At 40.5% G+C, this 18,273-nt stretch overlaps 1 long non-coding RNA gene across 1 annotated transcript in view; it reads left to right on the forward strand.

Annotated features, from left to right (window-relative positions):
* The first annotated feature begins 2,995 nt into the window (after positions 1-2,995).
* Positions 2,996-18,273, forward strand: part of LOC128932176 (uncharacterized) — a 51,936-nt gene continuing 36,658 nt past the window's right edge. Inside the window, exon 1 of the long non-coding RNA XR_008481671.2 lies at positions 2,996-4,918. This is a non-coding gene — a long non-coding RNA (uncharacterized LOC128932176). The remainder of the gene's footprint in view (positions 4,919-18,273) is intronic.

Consider the following 18,273-nt stretch of genomic DNA (forward strand, 5'->3'; position numbering starts at 1 on the left):
TGTTGTTCATTCAGGGCTGTTAGGCTGCTATGTTTGATTCTGCTGCAACACAGCTCATTAAACAACCCTTTTTTTTTTCTCAAATGCTCTGTGTTGAGGGGTTTGGGCTTTATTTTTGGATGTCCGATCAGGTGTCCTGCCCAGCTCAAAGGCAGACTAGCCACTGTTTGGTTGCCGAGGCTCCGCCCTGCTGTTGTGTGATTCGCGCTGTTCCTGCCGGCTCTGCTGTGGTCTCCACCACGCCCTGCGGCGGAGTCTCTTCCTTGTAGCGTGTTGCCTCAGCAACGGCAGGCTGCGTCAGCAGTGGGCGTGTATCTCAGTAGGGACGGGTTGCCTCAGCAACGGCTGGCTGCGTCAGCAGTGGGCGTGTATCTCAGGTGGGGCGGGTTGCCTCGGCAACGGCTGGCTGCCTCAGCAGTGGGCGTGTATATCAGTTGGGGCAGGTTGCCTCCGTAGTGGTGGACGCCCCTCCCCCACAGAGCGTCTCGGACCGTCTGCCCGGGATAGTTTGAAATCGCGGTTTTGTTCGTCCCACTGGGTATCCCAAACGATCTGTCCCTGCAATCCCCTGGGCTGGGCTACTGTGCAAGTCTCGTTCAGTCTCAAGTCCAGCCCTCTCAAGTCTCAGGTTGCCGGTTCAACAAGGCACCCGGACAAGCGCGCCCTGTGGGGATTGCTGGGTAGGGCCGGCCGCAGCCGCCCGGCTGCCGGCTTCGCCAGGCAGACCTACTGCCTGGCGTCCCGTGTCTTTTTATACTTGGGAGTTTCCCCGTTCTGTGGGCAACAAAGATCAGTCTGGAAATGCAGCACTGACTCACCGTTTGTGAATTCAACGCGGGCTCCAATCCTGGGTTGTTCTCACAGCGCCATCTTGAGTCCCCTCCCTTTTTTGTTTCTTAAAAAATTTTGGCTGGGCACAGTAGCTCACACCTGTAATCCCAGCACTTTGGGAGGCCAAGGCAGGTGGATCACCTGAGGTCAGGAGTTCGAGATCACCCTGGCCAACATGGTGAAACCCTGTCTCTACTAAAAATATGAAAATTAGCCGGGTGTGGGGGTGGGTGCCTATAATCCCGGCTACTCAGGAGGCTGAGGCAGGAGAATTGCCGGAATCAGGAGGCACAGGTTGCAGTGAGCTAAGATCGAGCCACTGGACTGTAGCCTGGGTAACAAGAGAGAGACTCTGTCTCAAAAGAAAAAAAAAATTTAATTAATACATAAAAATTTTACATAAGTGTGGGGCAAAATGGAATGTTGCAATGCATGTGTACATGGTTAATTATTAAATCAGGGTAATTATATCTGTCACTTCAAACATGCATTACTTGTTTGTGGTAAGAACATTCAAAATCCTGTCTATTTTATTTTAGATTCAGGGGGTACATTTGTTTTGCTAAATGAATACATTGCATGATTCTGAGCTTTGAGTTTCTAATCTCATCACCCAAGTATTGAACGTAGTACCTGATATGTAATTTTTCAAGCCATTCCCCCTCCCTTTCCCACTTTTGGAATCCCCAGTGCTTATTGTTTCCATCTTTGTGTTTGTGTGTACTCAATATTTATCTCTCACTTTTAAATGAGAACTTGAGGTATTTTGTTTTCTGTTTCTGTATTAATTTGCTTAGGACAATGACTTCCAGCTCTATCCCCACTGTTGCAAAGGATACACTTTTGTTCTTTTTTATGGCCGCATAGTACTCCATGGTTTATATATTTACCACATTTTCTTTATCCAGTCCATCATTGATAGGCATCTGGGTTCTATGTCTTTGCTGTTGTGAAGAATGCTGCAATGAACATACAAATGCAGGTATCAGTAGAATGATTTACTTTCCTTTGCATATATACCTACTAATTGGGTTGCTGGGTCAAATAGTAATTCTGTTCTTAGTTTGAAGAGTTGCTATTTTTAATTCCTACATTCCAGTCACATAACTGACTTTGGTATTAACACAAATTTATATCAGTGGCTTAATAATAATGGGATAAAAATGACTTTTTTTGTTGCCTGCGATATGAAAGCTTTCCTCAAAAAGATGATTTTTTAAAGCCTTTTAACTTACCTTTTAATTTTTAAATACACAAAGACATATTTTATTACAATTTTTTTCTACTCACTGAGGAATGGTAGACATTACAAATGCTTTTGCACTTAGTTCAATCCTCAGTTTCCTTCTTTTTTAACACACACAGTCTACAAAACCACAGTTTTGACATCAGCTCCTTCCAACACTTTTGCCACATTCAACTTGCCTTTCACCTAGGAAATGATCATTAAGGATAATTTAAAAGAAGGTGGTGCTCTCCTGCCTTCTGTACTCTTACATTTTGTGATGGAGAAAATGTCGCTCTTTGTTAATGCTGACCCTAGCACGAAGTCTTCAGTCACTTAGAGAGAAGTATTAGAGGCTTCCCTGGGTTCATGCCCCACCTTGTAGGCCAGAATCTGGAAAAATATATCTTTAACCTACCTGAACCTACTTAAAGCACTATCAGCATATATTGGGAGTAGATTTAATAAAGAGAAAGTGAAAGATATAAATGAAGTTTCATTTTTCTACCACATCTTATCTCAAGCTACTACTATTCAACTAGAGGTGGCAGAAAAATCTTCCAGTTCTTTTGATGTTTTTCTGGCTTGGGTTCTAGTTCTTTGGCATTTAATCCTCATTATGTTTTCTATTCTAAAATATCTGATTGTATGTTCCCTATCCTAGAACTGTTTTAGCATACACTCCTTCCTGTTCCTCCTTAGGGCACCAATCATGACACTCTCCTCACGAATTCACTGATGGACTCAAGCCAGAAAAAGAAAAGCATAGTCAAGACATTTTTATTTTTATCTTATTTTATTTATTTTGAGACAGAGTCTGTATCGCCCAGGCTGAAGTGCAGTGGCACAGTTTCAGCTCACTGCAACCTCTGCCTCCCAGGTTCAAGCAATTTTCCTGCCTCAGCCTCCCAAGTACCTGGGACTCCAGGCGCCCGCCACCACACCCGACTGAGTTTTGTATTTTTAGTAGAGACAGGTTTTCACCTTGTTAGTCAGGTTGGTCTAGAACCCCTGACCTTAGGTGATCCACCTGCCTCATCTTCCCAAAGATCTGGGATTACAGGCATAAGCCACCATGCCTGGCCTTTTTATTTTACATAACTTTTATTTCAAAATAATTTGACATTGATAAAAAGTTGCAAACGTGTAAGCAGAGTTCTTGAATATGCTTCACCCAGATTCCCTGAATGATATCATCTTACATAACCATAGTACACTGTCCAAACCAGGAAAATGCCATTAGTGCAATATTTTTAACCCAAATATAGACCATAGATGGATTTAAGTTTTTACATTCATATTTTTAATACATTTTGTCACATGTATAGATTATGCAAGCATTACCACAATCGAGATACAGAACTGTTCCATCAGCCCAAAGAATATCCCTCATGTTACCCCTTAGTACTCACACCCTCCTCGTAACTCTAATCCCTGGCAGCCACTAATCTGTTCATCATCACTATAATTTTGTCACTGCAAATGTTATATAAATGGAATTATGGAACATATAGCCTTTTGACATTGGCTCCTTTCACAGAGCATAATGTCCTTGGAATCCATCTAAATCATTGTATATATCAATAACCCACTTACTTTTAACTGGTGAGTGTCATCTCATTTGGATATAACGCAATTAACTACTTCATTTACTTGTCAAAGGACACATGCAATTACATACCACTCTTGATGGTCAGGGACTGAGAAAGAATATGATTGAAAAATTGGTGACAAGGAAATCCGGAGAAGAGGTTTGTAGATGGACCTCTCTGAGTGAGCAAATAATGTGAAGATATTTACATCCTATGTCATGCTCACCAAAGTATGACCTCAGCACAGGAAGATTTTAATACTCAAATTGATAGGATAGGATAACCTGTTCTGTGGATGCCAGTCAACTTCTTTTTTCGACCACCCCTGTCTTTGCCCAATGGACTCCTGAGCAAAGTGGCCATGGTGGCAGGGATAGAAATCATGGGATGTGCTCAGAAACATGGATTTTTACTCACCAAGGCTGACCTGGCTATGGCCACTACTGAGTGCCCAATCTGTCAGCAGCAGAGACCAACACTCAGCCCTTAATATGGCACCATTCTTTGGGGTGATCAGCTAGCTACCTGGTGGCAGATTGATTACTTTGGACCATTGCCATCATGGAAGGGGCAAGGTTTTGTTCTTACTAGAATAGACACTTACTCTGGATGTGGATTTGCCTTCTGTGCCCAAAATGCTTCTGCCAAAACTACCATTTGTGGACTTAGAGAATGCCTTATCCACCACCATGGCATTGCACATAGCATTATTTGTGATCAACGAAATTACTTCATGCAAATAAAGTGTAGCAATGGGCCCGTGCTCATGAAATTTGCGTTCCTCACCATCCTAAATCAGCTGGTTTGACAGAATAGTGGAATGGCCTTTTGAAGACTGTTACAGTGCCCACTAAGAAGGAAAACTATACAAGGTGGGGAAAGGTTCCCTAAAAGGCTGTATACACTTGGGAATCAGTGTCTAATATATGGTGCCATTTCTCCCATAGCCAGGATCCATAGATCTAGAAATCAGGGGGTGGAATTGGTAGTGGCACCACTCATTATCCCTAGTGACCTACTAGCAAAATGTTTGCTTCCTGTTCTTGTGACCTTATGCTTTCCTATCCTAGAGGTCTTAGTTCCAAAGAGAGATGCTTCCACCAGGAGACACAACAGTGATTTCATTGAACTGGAAATTAAGACTGCTGCCTGGCTGCTTTGGCCTCCTCATGCTTCCAAAGCAACAGACAAAGAAGGGAGTCCACATTTCTGGCTGGGGTGTTTGATCCGGACTACCAAGGGGAAATTGAACTACTACTCTACGATAGAGGTAAGGAAGACTATATCTGGAATACAGGTGATCCTTTATAGTATCTCTTAGTATTACTATGTCCTGTGGTTAAAATCAATGGAAAACTACCACAACCCAATTCGTTCAGGACTACTAGGCCCAGACACTTGAGGGTTGAAGGTTTGGGTTGCCCACCAAGAAAAGAACTACAGCCAGCTGAGGTGTTTGGTAAGGGCAAAGGGAGTAGGGAATAGGTAATTGAAGAAAGTAGTTAGAAATACCATATAATCACAGTGACCATATGACCATAGTGACCACATGACCAGTTACCTAAATGAGAAATGCAATTATCTGAGTATTTCCTCCATGTTTTGAAGTGAATATATTTGCGTATGTGTGTTCCGTTGACAAGGGTGGACTTAATGGTTAATTTTATGTGTCAAACTGAGTGGGTCATGATGCTTAGATATGTGGTCAGACATTCTGGATGTTTCTCTTAGCATGTTTTTGGAGATTAACATTTAAATCGGCGGACTTTAAGTAAAGCAGATTGCCCTCCATTATGTGGGGTAGGCCTCATTCAGTTAGCTGAATAGAACAAAAAGACTGATTTGCCCCAAGCAAAAGAGAAATCTGCTAGCAATTTGCCTTTGTAGATGAAGTGCAACATTGGCTCTTTCGGGTCTCCAGCCTGTCTGCCTACTCTGAAGATTTTGGACTTGGTAGGCTCCATAATTCCATGAGCGAATTCCTCCAAATAAATCTCTCTTTCTCTCTCCCCATATTGGTTCTGTGTTCTGAGAGAACACAAATACATCAAGTTTTGGCTGTTGCATATAATGTTATCATAAATATTCAAGTACAGGTTTTTGTATGAACCCAGGTTTTCACTTCTCTAGAGGAAATACCCACAAATGTGATTGCTGGGTCATAGAGTAAGTGTGTGTTTAAATTTATAAGAAACTGCAAAAATGTTTTCTAGAGTGCCTAACACTTTACCACCACACCAACCATGTCTGAAAGATAAAGTTGGTCTGCATCCTCTCCAGGACTTGGTACTGTTAATATTTTTAGTTTACAATTCTAATGGGTGTGTGGTAGAGATACTTTTCTTTTTAAGTTCTATTCCAGCTCTACCATTCTCAACCCAACATTTGTCATCTTTTGTTTTTCTATCTCCAAAACCTGCTTATGTGGTCTTTTTAGAAAGCATGGGATGATGAGGATAGGTTGATTGGGATTGGATGGGACATATATAACTCTTCTCCAGAATTATTTCCTGGAAAAACACCTCCCAGCAATCATCATGGGTTTTACAAGGAACTTTGAAAAAGCAGGTGTCATGGTCTATTGCTGCATAACAAATTTCTCTAAAACCTAGTGGCTTAAAACAACATTTATTTGGGCCCCTTTCTGTGGGTCAACACTCTGGATCCTCTGATACTGGATTTCTCACAAGGCTGCAGTCATCACAAGACTTCGCTCAGGATTCACTCCCTGGCTCTTTTGTATGGCTGTTGGCAGGATTCATTTCCTTGGGCTTAGGGCTTCCTTGCTAGCTATTGGCTGGAGTCTGTCCTCAGTCCTTTGCCACACGAGTCTCTTCAGTATGGCAACTTGCTTTATCTCACACACTAATACACATACACACACATGCATACTGGGAGGGGATTACACAAAAATGTGAATAACAGTTGGCGAGAATTATTAGGAGCCATTTCATGAGCTGTCCACCACAGCAGGTGTTTAGTTTTGGTGCTCTGGATAAAGGGGAGGCTACTGGAGAAATTGCCTTGAAGGTGTCAACAAGGTAGGATAGAGTGGACTTAGAATAAATATTTATTTGTAATGGTTTGGGGGAGGAAGACAGGAGCTTAAGGGTTGCAAAATTGCAACTATCTCTTGGTACCACCATAGAATATACATAAAAAGAACGCTACCTAGAGTGAGATCTGTCACATAAAGATGCTCTACATGTGAAATTAAGGAGGCTAATTTAATACCATTTCTAGACTTGAGCTCCAGAGGTTGTGACAGCACAATTATTCTTCCACAGGAAATGAAATAAAACCAATGTCAGAAATCTACAAATTTCTACAAATCTACAAACGTCTATTCTATGGACGTTTCTCAGATTTGAATTGTAGAAACAATGTTGAAAGCAGAAAGCAGGCTGTGTAAAGCATTAGAGATTCAAAGCCAAAGGAGAATCAGCCTGAGACTCCTGAAGTCTACCATGCCATATCAGTGGCCTGAGGAGGCGTTTGAACAAATTAAACTGAAGCTAAGGAATACTTTTCATGCAAAAGAATGAAATAACTTCCTTTGCAGCAACATGGATGAGTTGGAGGCCATTATCCTAACTGAATTACTGAAGAAACAGTAGATCAAACACCGCATGTTCTCACTTAATAGTGGAAGCTAAACAGTGGGTCCACATAGACATAAAGATGGAAACAGTAGACACTGAGGACTACAAAATAGGGGAGGCAGTAAAGGCGCAAGTGTTGGAGAAGCTATCTGTTGCATACTGTGTTCACTATTGGGTGATTGGTCCACTAGAAGAGCAGACCCCAGCATTACATAATACAACCATGTAAAGAACTTGCATGGCTTTCCCCCTGAATCTATAATTGAGAAAAGAATAGAGTTTAAAAAAGAAAGAGTACTTTTCAAAACACATATTTTCACAGAATATTCATACTCCTAAAAAGAAATACCCGAATCTAGTAAGATCTGTTACTGCTGGAGAGAGGATTGAGAGCTCTGTGTACTGGGAGACACACAGGCCTCTTACATTGTATCATTTTATACTGGGTGAATATGTTCCCATGGGCATAAATTAAAAGAAAAATAAAAGGCAAATACTTTTAATAACAATTTTAATTCTTGTAAACCATCAGTGAGGCAATAATAAGATGGAAATGGCAAATGATCTGAAACATAATGAAAATGAGAATATTTTTTTTAAAACAAAAAACCTATGGGACATAGATAAAGCTGTATTTAAAAGAGAATGAATAGCTTCAAAAGTGATCATGTTAAAAATGAACTGAAAATAACTAAATATACAACTTAAGAAATAGAAAAAATCATGCCAGGCATGGTGGCTCACCTATGTAGTCCCAGCACTTTGGATGGCCGAGGCGGGCAGATCATTTGAGCCCAGGAGTTTAAGACCAGCCTGAACAAAATGGCAAAACCCCTATGTACAAAACAAACAAACAAAAAAAAAAAAAACTAGCCTGGTGTGGTGGCATGTATCTGTAATCCCATCTACTCAGGAGGTTGAGGTGGGAGGATAGAGTGAGCCCAGGAGGTCAAGGCTGCAGTGAGCCATGATTGTGCTACCGAACTCCAGCCTGGGCAACAGAATGAGACCCTGTCTTTAAATAAATAAACAAACAAACAAATAGAGTAGGAGGAAATAATTCATAAAAGTGAAATTAATTTAAAAGGAAAACAACTAAAAAAGAGATATAACATAGCTGATTCTTAAAATTAAATTAACTCTAGTAAGCCTAATTAGGGATAGAAGAGAAAAGTGAAAACATGCAACATTAGTAATTAGCAAAGATGCAAAAGGCATTTCAAAAATTGTAAAAGAATATGTACAGGTCAATTTTAAGGCAATATGTGATTTTCTAGCAAAATATAAATAACCCAGATTCGCTTAAGAAGTGGTAGAAAGTTGGCCAGGCACAGTGGCTCACACTTGTAATCCCAGCACTTTGGTAGGCTGAGGTAGGAGGATTGCTTGAGCCCAGGAGTTTGAGACCATCCTGGGCAATATAATGAGACCCCATCTCTACAAATAATTAAAAAAACAATAGCTGGACATAGTGACATATGCCTGTAGTATCAGCTACTGGGGATGCTAAGATGGGAGGATCACTTGAGCCTTTTGAGGTTGCAGTGAGCTGAGACTGTGCTACCACACTCCAGCCTGAGCAACAGAGCAAGATGCTGCCTCAAACAAAAGAAGTGGTAGGAAGTCAAATAAACCATTACATGTAACAGAAGTTAGAACATAGATAAAGACCTGCCATTTAGAAAGGCATCAGGACCAGAAGACTGACATCTATGTAGCCTCAAAAACCAGACAATTCCTTTTCTTATAACTACTCACAGAAAAAGATGAAAGGATCCCATAAGTGATAGTATGAAGCAAGGATAGGCTAAATATCAAAATCAGATAAAAATACCTAAAAAGAGAACTATAAATCAATATTTACTAATATAAATGTAAGTATTTGGAGTAAAAATAGAGATTCTAGTTTATTCAAATAACAGCATACCTGACCAAGTAGATTTTATTCCAGGCATACTGATTTTTGAAGGGAAGTCCATCCTAGATCAGCTGATTGTCAGCCAAGCCATAGACTCCTGAGCAATATTAATGCTCACTGTGGCATACCACTGAGATTTTGTAGTTGTTTGGCATGCAGAATTATTGTGATCATAACACTAGTTAACTATTATAGTTAGCTCCGCTGGACCATGTGCCTTTATGACCTTTTCTACTTGTTCCTTCATGTTCTCTTGTAGAAACTAAAACCATCATTTTGAGGCTAGAAGCCATGTGCTAGGATAGAGGAAAAGAACAGAAAGCTAGAAGGAACCTGGGTCCTAAGTTACCACAGAGCTACCATATAGCCCTGGACTGCCTACATTCAGATGTTTTTATGTTTAAGTCATTGTAATTTTTGGTGCTCTGGCATATGAAGTCAAACCAAATCCTGACTCACATGCAAATGGTTTGTACATTGTCAAATCCTATGGCCAGTTTTCAGCCTTTCTCCTGCTTCATCCATCAGCAGTATTTGGCCCTGCTGGTCATGCTTTCTTTAAAGTCTTTCTTTGCTTTGCTTCTTGGGCCCCACTCTTTCATAGACCTTATTTTAACTCATTGGCTACTCCTTCTCCGTCTCAATTTCTAGATAGCCCTTATCTTGCTTAATTCTAAATGCTGGGGGTGCTACCAGGCTCACTTTTAAGAATGTTTTTTATTTTAATTGATACTCAGTGTGTAGCTGATCTTAACTAATCCCATGACCTTAATTACAATCTATAAGCTATCGACTCCCAACCTTATTTTCCAGCCCTGACATCTCCCCTGATCTCATCTTATTGCTTATTCAGCATCTCCACTTGATGGTCTCATAAGTATCCCAGACGTCACATTTGTGCTGCATTTCCACCACTCCCCCAGGTCTGTAAGTGGCAAGGTTAAAATTCCATTTTGTGAGGCCAAAAAGTCTCAGCACCATCCTGCCTCCTGTTTTCACTCACACCCCGATCAGTCTATCTGGAAATTCTATTGACTCTATCCTCAGAATGTCCAGAATCCAACAGCTTATCACTGCATTCCCCATTTTCACTCCAGTTAAACCATCAACTGAACTACTGCCTCACTTTAGTTGATCTCCCTGCCTCAGCTGTTGCTCTAATACAGCATATTCACCACCTCGCATTCATTTAAAATACATGAGACCATGTCATTCCTCTGCTCACAATCCTCCAGCCACTTCTCATTGTACTCAGAGTAATGGAAGAGTCTTTCCTGCAGCCTTCAAGGCCTGCATGACTTGGCTACCAGTTCTCCATCACACTTCATCTTCTTCCTCTCCTTGTAACTTACTCCACATCACTGCAGTGGCCTCATCAAGCACACTCAACCTGTGCCCAACTCAGGACCTTTGCACTGCAGTTCTCTGGGACTCTGTCTCCCTGGTAGCCACATGATTTTCTCCCTCCTTTCATTCAAACCTTGACTCAAACTCACCTCTTTAAAGAGGCTTCCCCTGACTACATTCTCCACAGCAGCATATTTCACATTGCATTCTCTATCATCTACCCTGCCTTATCTTTCTTCTTAGTGGTATCATGTTGTACATATCTGTGTATCCTCCATCTCTCCTATAGACCGTAAGTCACATAACAGTGTGGGGGAGAAAAAGCAATACCATTCCTCAACCATTGCAAGGGTTGTGGCTGACACTCCTGTAACAAAAAATTAACAAGAGAAAAGCATAACCAATTTATTCAACCAAGGTTTTACATGATATGGGAACCTTCAGACATGAAGACCCAGAGACCCAGGGAAATGGGTATAACTTTATGCTTAGGTTCAATGAAGAAGGAACAGTTGTGCAGAAAAGTGACTGGACAAAGGAGGAATCTGACCTGATGGCAACACACTACGGAAAACTTAACAATCCCTGTTTGTTCAGATTCTTGGCCCCTCTGGGTAATATGCCTTTACTTTGGGCATAGGGTGGGATACCTGTCACATCAGGGTCCTATTGTCTAATTTCATAGAAGACAAGTCAGAGAACCCCTTTATGGCCAGCTCTCACATAAACAAGTGGAAGGTCAGAGAGTGGCCTTTCCATTTCTGCTGTTTCCTCAGTTTCCAATGTGCTATATTTTGGGGTAGTGTTTTCTGAGCCCCAACAACAGCAAGAACTTGATCCAGGTTTTGTCTGTTTTGTTGTTATAGATGTAACCCTAGTGCCTATAACAATGCCTGACACATAGTAGGGATCAAATAAATATGCATTGAGGAAAGAATCTTTCTATCTGGAGCACAATCTTTCTATCTCCTGGAATGCAGTGGGCACTGCAACAAATGTTACATTCACAAAGTAATGGGATCAAAAGGCATCTTGAGTTGAATCATGTTCCCTAAAGATATGTTGAAATCCTAGCCCTCCTGTATCTTATTTGGAAATAAGGTCTTTGTAGATGTATTCAAGTTAAGAAAAGATCACACTGGATTAGAGTGAGCCTGCATTCAATACCTAGTGTCCTTAGGAGGAGAGAGAGATTGGGAGACACACAGATGCACACAGAGGGAAGAGGACCATGTACAGACGGAGGCGTAGTTTGGAGTTAGGCTGCCTCAGCTGAAGGAAGGCCAACGACTGCCAGCCACCACCGGGAGCTAGAACAGACCCATAGGTTACATTCTCTCCAGCAAGGCCATCAGGGGGAATATGGTTCTGCCGGCACCTTGGTCTTGGACCTCTAGCCTCTCTAACTGTGAAGGAATATATTTCTGTTGTTTTAAGTCATCCTGCTTATGGTCGTTTGTTACGGCAGCCCTGGGAAAGTCCTACAAAAGGTGAGGAGAACTAGGCCTTCCTTCAGTGTGATCAGTTACCTCATCTCATTAATGCCAGAGTTAGAACTCAGGCCTCCTGACTCTCCAGTTCAGTGTTCCTTACCCGGACCAGTGCTTCTCAACTTTGTTTCCATTAACCACCCCCAAGGAGCCTCTTTAGGGTTTTTTTTTTTCCCTAATCACCTCCTACCCCCACCTCCATAAACTTTTAATACCACAGCTATACAGTATAGTGTTTATATGCCGTGGCCCTTTGCAGGGCCATAGACCATTAGAATATCTAAGTTTTAAGATTTTGCCTCTCCTCCCACGAACTCCAAATTTTTACCTCCTGGTAGAGGGAAGTGTTTTGGCATTGATAATGCATGCTCTTAACTGAAATATTACCTGATAACGGCCATAAATGAAATATTTATTTTTCTGTTATCAGAAAAAGAATTGTAGGTACAGCTCGTGCATACATATTCCAGCTCTCCCTCTGTCCTCTCTCAGAAGTGAAGTGAAGCCATGTGACTTGTTTTAGGCAATGAAATGTGAGCGTAAGTGCCATGTGTTACCTTCAAGTAGAAGCTCTGAGACATCGCTTAATTCCCTACCTTCTCCCTCCTGCCCCTGTAATTGTGGAAACACAGGGTATGATGGAGCCTTCAGGAGCTGTGACCCCAAGTGACAGTGATGAACAGAGCTTTCCTGATGGCTCTCAATGCACCACGTCTATGAATGAGAAATAAACTTCTCTGTGAAAAGCCACTGAGATTTATTTATTTTTTTGAGGTGAGTTCTCTGTCACTCAGGCTTTAGTGCACTGGTATGATCACAGTCACTGAACCTCTGCCTCCCGGGCTCAAGCGATCCTCCTACCTCAGCCCCCTGAGTAGCTGGGACTATAGTGTTTGCCACCAGGCCTATTTATTTAGTTAGTTGAGATGGAGTCTTGGATCGTCTCCCCGGCTGGAGAGCAAGGGTACCATCTTAGCTCACTGCAACCTCCGCTTCCTGGGTTCACAAATCTCTTGCCTCAGCCTCCTGAGTAGCTGGAATTACAGGCACATGCCACCATGACCAGCTGTTTTATTGTTTTTTGTTTTTCTTAGTAGAGATGGGGTTTCACTATCTTGGCCAGACTGGTCTCAAACTCCTGACATCATGATCCGCCTGCCTCAGCCTCCCAAAGTGCTGGGATTACAGGTGTGAGCCACTGTGCCCGGCCATTTCTTTATTTTTTCAAGAGAGATAGGGTGTCACCATGTTTCCCAGGCTGATCTCAAATTATTGGCCTGAAGCATTCTGTCCACCTCAGTCTCCCAAAGTGCTGGATTACAGGCATCAACCACTGCTCCTGGCTACTACTGAGATTTGTTTTTTTTTTTGTTTTTTTTTTTTAATCAAAGAAAAACCTATTCCATCCTAACAAACATAGTATTGCATGAGGGGAAAAGTCAGATGCATAAAATTAACCTTTATTTTAATAATTAACCTTTCACCTTAATTTTAATTTAATATGGTACTCACAAGGGAAAATAAAAACTCCAATAATGTTTTAAAATGTAATTAAATAGAACATTTCTGAGCTTCTTGTTTAAAATTTAACTTCTCACTCATCTTATTATATATTAAATTTTGAAACATAAATAAAACAAAGGTTCACTGCTCTACAACTCTAAGTTAGAACTTCAATTCAAGTATAGATTGACCTATTTTAAATACATGGGATGCAGGGAGACTTGCCAGGACTGAGGGCTCAATGCTTTTTTCACACTTTCTTTGCAAGATATATGGTGCTGGATCATGGACTTCATCACCGATGAAAAATAAAATTATGTGTTTATTGGATTTGTGTGACCTTTTCTTCCAACAGTCTCAAGGCACCAAACTTTTAGCACATCCACTCCTTAAGTAATTTTAACATGCAGAGAGGATGAGAAGGTCAAACAATTACAAGAAGTCTGCTAGCCAATGTCAGCGGAATGCATTAGGTGTCAGTAGAGTTTCTATTTCAGATATTAACAAACAGGACATAAAGCTACAGTATAGCTGGGGTGAAGCAAGAGGCATGCCGGGGAATGTGCTAAATAACCCTCAGGAATTGGGCAGCGCAGCCAGCCTTCTCAGAGAGTACAGGAGAGGAAGAAGTAAAAGGCAATGTTTTTAAAACTGAAAGCTAGGATTTTTATCAGGAAAGTTGCCTCACAGTGGAGCCTTACCCTCCTTCAAGTATTTCTTTTGCTTGTGTGAATTCAGTCATTTGTAAAGGTAGAAAACTCTCTTTTCCATTTGCTCTGTTAATTACTGTTTGCCTCCTTTCACTGAACAAATTTTGCAGGATTTTATGAAGTGTTTTCTTTGTCTGATCTTTTGTAATAGCCACCTATAGAGATTTTTGTACCAGAAGTAGATTCAGTGCAGAAAACAGACCCACTGCAAGTGTTACAGGAGCAAAAGGATGTAATATAAGATTTAGGTTTACACATATGTGGGAGAGCTAATGGCAGGGTGGGGCTGAACAGCAGGTAGAGGATTAGAGAAACGGTCCCTTAATAACTCCTGCCTGAAGAGCTGGAGCAGGAAGGGAAGCTATTCTGGCCACCACGTTCTCCTGAGAATAATGGCTCAGCTTTGCAAATCCCACGCAAGTTTCTCTCAGTGGCAAAATCAAACCCTGAATTGTATGGAAAGGGCATTCTGAGAAACATGGCTCCCACTTTGGAGGTGAGAGGTGGTACTGCTCAGATGACCAAATGCAATCCAGCATAGTTAATTGCACAATGAAAAGGGCACTCTATTTATTGAAGTTGGGTCTGTTTATTTTAACTGATAATTAAGGTGCAAGCTAAAAGTACGAATTCAGTTCAGTATATTGCTCTGTTAAGAACAAAATATAAGCTGATATATTTTCAGTTTTTCATGAAATGGTTTTCATCACATTTGAGATGTGTGTTTGCAACAAAGAAAAACGCTAGTGTCAGTGGTCAGGACAGCATCCCCATCCTGCCTTGATGCCTTTGCAATGGAGGCTAGATAGTGGCAATATCTTGAGTAGCCTATTTTGTCTTCATCAAGAAAATAATTGAAGCTGCCTCTTCTGTGGTTCTTAAACATAATTGAGGTCTGAAGCTTGTAAAATTCTGTGGAGTATTACTTGCATCAGAATTGAAAACTGTCATGTAATATGAGTTTATAAATAAATAAATGAGCATTTAAACTGTTTATCTGCAAGTAATCTAAATAGAGAAGGCACGAGATAATTGTCAAAGCGAAGTTTTAAAATGAAAAAGAAAACCCACAGCCTTTGATTAAAGATTCTTCAGTATTTCGGATTTGATTTCCAAACCGTCAGCGTTCCCAGAAGACAGAAAAGAGGCCCCTTGTGGTTTAGAAAAGCTAGCGAGAGAGAAAGAGAGACAGAGGAAATGGAACATAAAGAATGGTAAAGGAAGCAGCAAAGGCACTAATAGAGCAATCATAGGGTGAGTGAAAAAGAACATTTCCTGTGATCAGGTCCTGCAACAAGCTGAACAGAAAGGAGATTTAGCTGGTTCTAGAAAAGGACAACTAGCAAGAGACTTGCTCAATTGAATAATTCTTTTTTTCCTCCTAATTCACACTTGAGTATGTCTGGTGTGGATAATACTTGTTTAATAGCCTAGTTTTTAGCCATTTTTACATAGAGAAACCTATTCCTTGAACAAAAGCCAGTATACATTTTTGCAGCTTATTTCATATTTAGGGTCACCCTTTTCTCCTGGATGGTGTGGAACTCTACTATCACCAGGTGGCAACTCACAACTTTGCAGATGAGAGACAAAGCTGAAAGGAAACTGCTCCTTTCAAGTGCTAAACAGCATTGCAATTATGTTCATTTTTGGCATTAAAGCCATAACTGCCAGGACAAAATGCATTTCAGAGTTTGGGCTGCTTCAGCAAGTCCTGAAAAATTAATTACTAACAGTTTCTTTCAGAGATACTCTAAAAAATTACAAATGCTTATTGATTCATAACTACAGCATTTCAAATATTTTATTGTTTCCCCTTAAAATTCCTGTGAATACTGGGAAAACCTGACTGTAATTCTGTGTGTGTGTGTGTGTGTGTGTGTGTGTGTGTGTGTGTATATATATATAATCACATTGGGTTTTAGAATCATAACCTGTTAGCTCAAATACGAATTAGCAACTACTGTTTACAATGAGCCACCCCACATGATCTCTGCATTTTCTACTAGACTTTGCTGCGATGGTCTGTTTCCAGTCTCTTGTCTCTTATGACATAGGACTACCTATCCAGGGATTTTGTAAGGATTAAGGAGGTAATAATGGCTAGTGCCTGCCACATAGTAGATGCCATATAAATGTCAGTTGCTGTCCCTCCCCCCATACAATTTAGGTGAGTAGGATGACTACTGATTGTTGAGCTGTGCATCTGGCATTGTGCTAACCGGTTTCATTCCTCAAACAGCCCTATAAGGAAAAGGAGGCTTAGCCACTAACTTGCCCAAGATTCCACAGCAAATACCTGGCTGACCTGGAAATTCAGCCTCAGGACTTTCAAACCCTTTCCTGGTATGCCGTCCTGAGCTTGGGTCCTTCAAACCAAATATGAAATCCCATGATACCTCATGCAACCTTTTCATCACTTGGAGGGCTGGGCTCCTATGGGAGAAAGATTCTTGTGGTTTTACATTTACTTTTTGAAAATGCAGTATAGCATTGCCAGGCTCTAAAACCTGAGATTGACACAGAGAAGCATACTTGGCTGGCACACAACCAAAAGTTGGCCTGCCTTCCCCTCAAGCTACAAGGATATTCAGGCCATCTAGCCTTTTATGACACACATGAGAATAAACTAAAAACAAAAAAAAACTTTTTAAAATTTTAAAAAATTCTCCTATTCCAAGGCTTGATACCTTGAACCACCATGCCCAGCCCTTATATATTTCTTCAAGGTTCCTTACCTAGTGAAAATAAAAAAATATATAATTCTACCTTGATTTTTCACAGTGGAAAAATGAATTTGAAGATTATCTTACGGATTATTTGCTTTGGTTTTATTTGTTAACAGTAGTACTATATGAACTTTTGCATGTGCATCCTTTTTTTGTCATTTTCTTGATATCTCTGAGACTTCTAGAACTTTTACACTAATATCTCAGGAAGTAGAATAGCTGGCATCTTTTGAAACTCTTAAGAGGGACCCCATAAAGAAGCTTGGTCCTATAAAGAGGAATCAATTAAAGCTTGCATTAAGGCGCATTCATCAATTGAACACTTTCCTCCATTACAGGGTTGACCCCTGTGGATCTGTAGAAATTTCTTTGGTCAAAAAAAAGTTAAGAGCAGTTTTCACTAATACATCCCTTGCTCTTCCTCTTGGAAACATCCCTTTACTCTTATGTCAAATGTGTGAAATGTTTTCTAAAATGGGAAAGGTTTGAAAGTGACTTTGTAAATTGACTACCTGTATATAAGCTTTCTGTGTATACTAGTTAATGGTAATTTGATATTTAATCAGAGTTTTCCAGAAAAGCAGAACTAATATTCTGTATGTGTGTATATGTATGTGCATACATATGTTTTATTTATTTGTTTGTTATTTAGTTATTATGAGGGATTGGCTCATGGTAATTCCTAAGATCTGCTGTTGGTAATGGAGACCTGGGGTAATGGATGAGATACTACCAGTCTAAAAGCCTATATATCAGTTTGAGTCTGAAGGCAGGAAAAGACTGATATCCCAGCTCAAGGCTATCAGTCAGGGGGAGTTTCCCTTAGCTTTTTTGTTGTATTCAGGTCTTCCATTAATTGAATAAGGCCTTTGCATGAATAGGGAGGGCAATCTGCTTTATTCGGTTTACTGATTCAAATGTTCAAATGTTAATCTCATCCAGAAACATTCTCACAGACACAGCCAGAATAATGTTTGACCAAGTGTCTAGGTACTGGATATCCCATTCAAGTTGACACATAAAATTAACAGTTATAATAATCCATTGCTGATAACATTGATTACATCTTAAACTTTCATTCTCAGCTTATATTAAGGTTAAGAACTTGACTATTTGTTGTAAACTTTAAATCCTGCTATTTGTTAATTATGATTCAGTAGCTCTATCAAAACACATTTTATGTGTGCTTTAAGAATAAAACCTTGACCTGTATAATACATATATTTCCAAATTTAACCTCCAGAGAGTTACAAAGAGAGAAAAGCAGCCCCTGACGGCTGGGAGGTAACTCTTACTGTCCACTTGGCCTGTTGTTGCTAGGAGCTA

The sequence above is a fragment of the Callithrix jacchus genome, chromosome 1 (assembly GCF_049354715.1).
Source record: "Callithrix jacchus isolate 240 chromosome 1, calJac240_pri, whole genome shotgun sequence".
Classification (NCBI taxonomy): domain Eukaryota; kingdom Metazoa; phylum Chordata; class Mammalia; order Primates; family Cebidae; genus Callithrix; species Callithrix jacchus.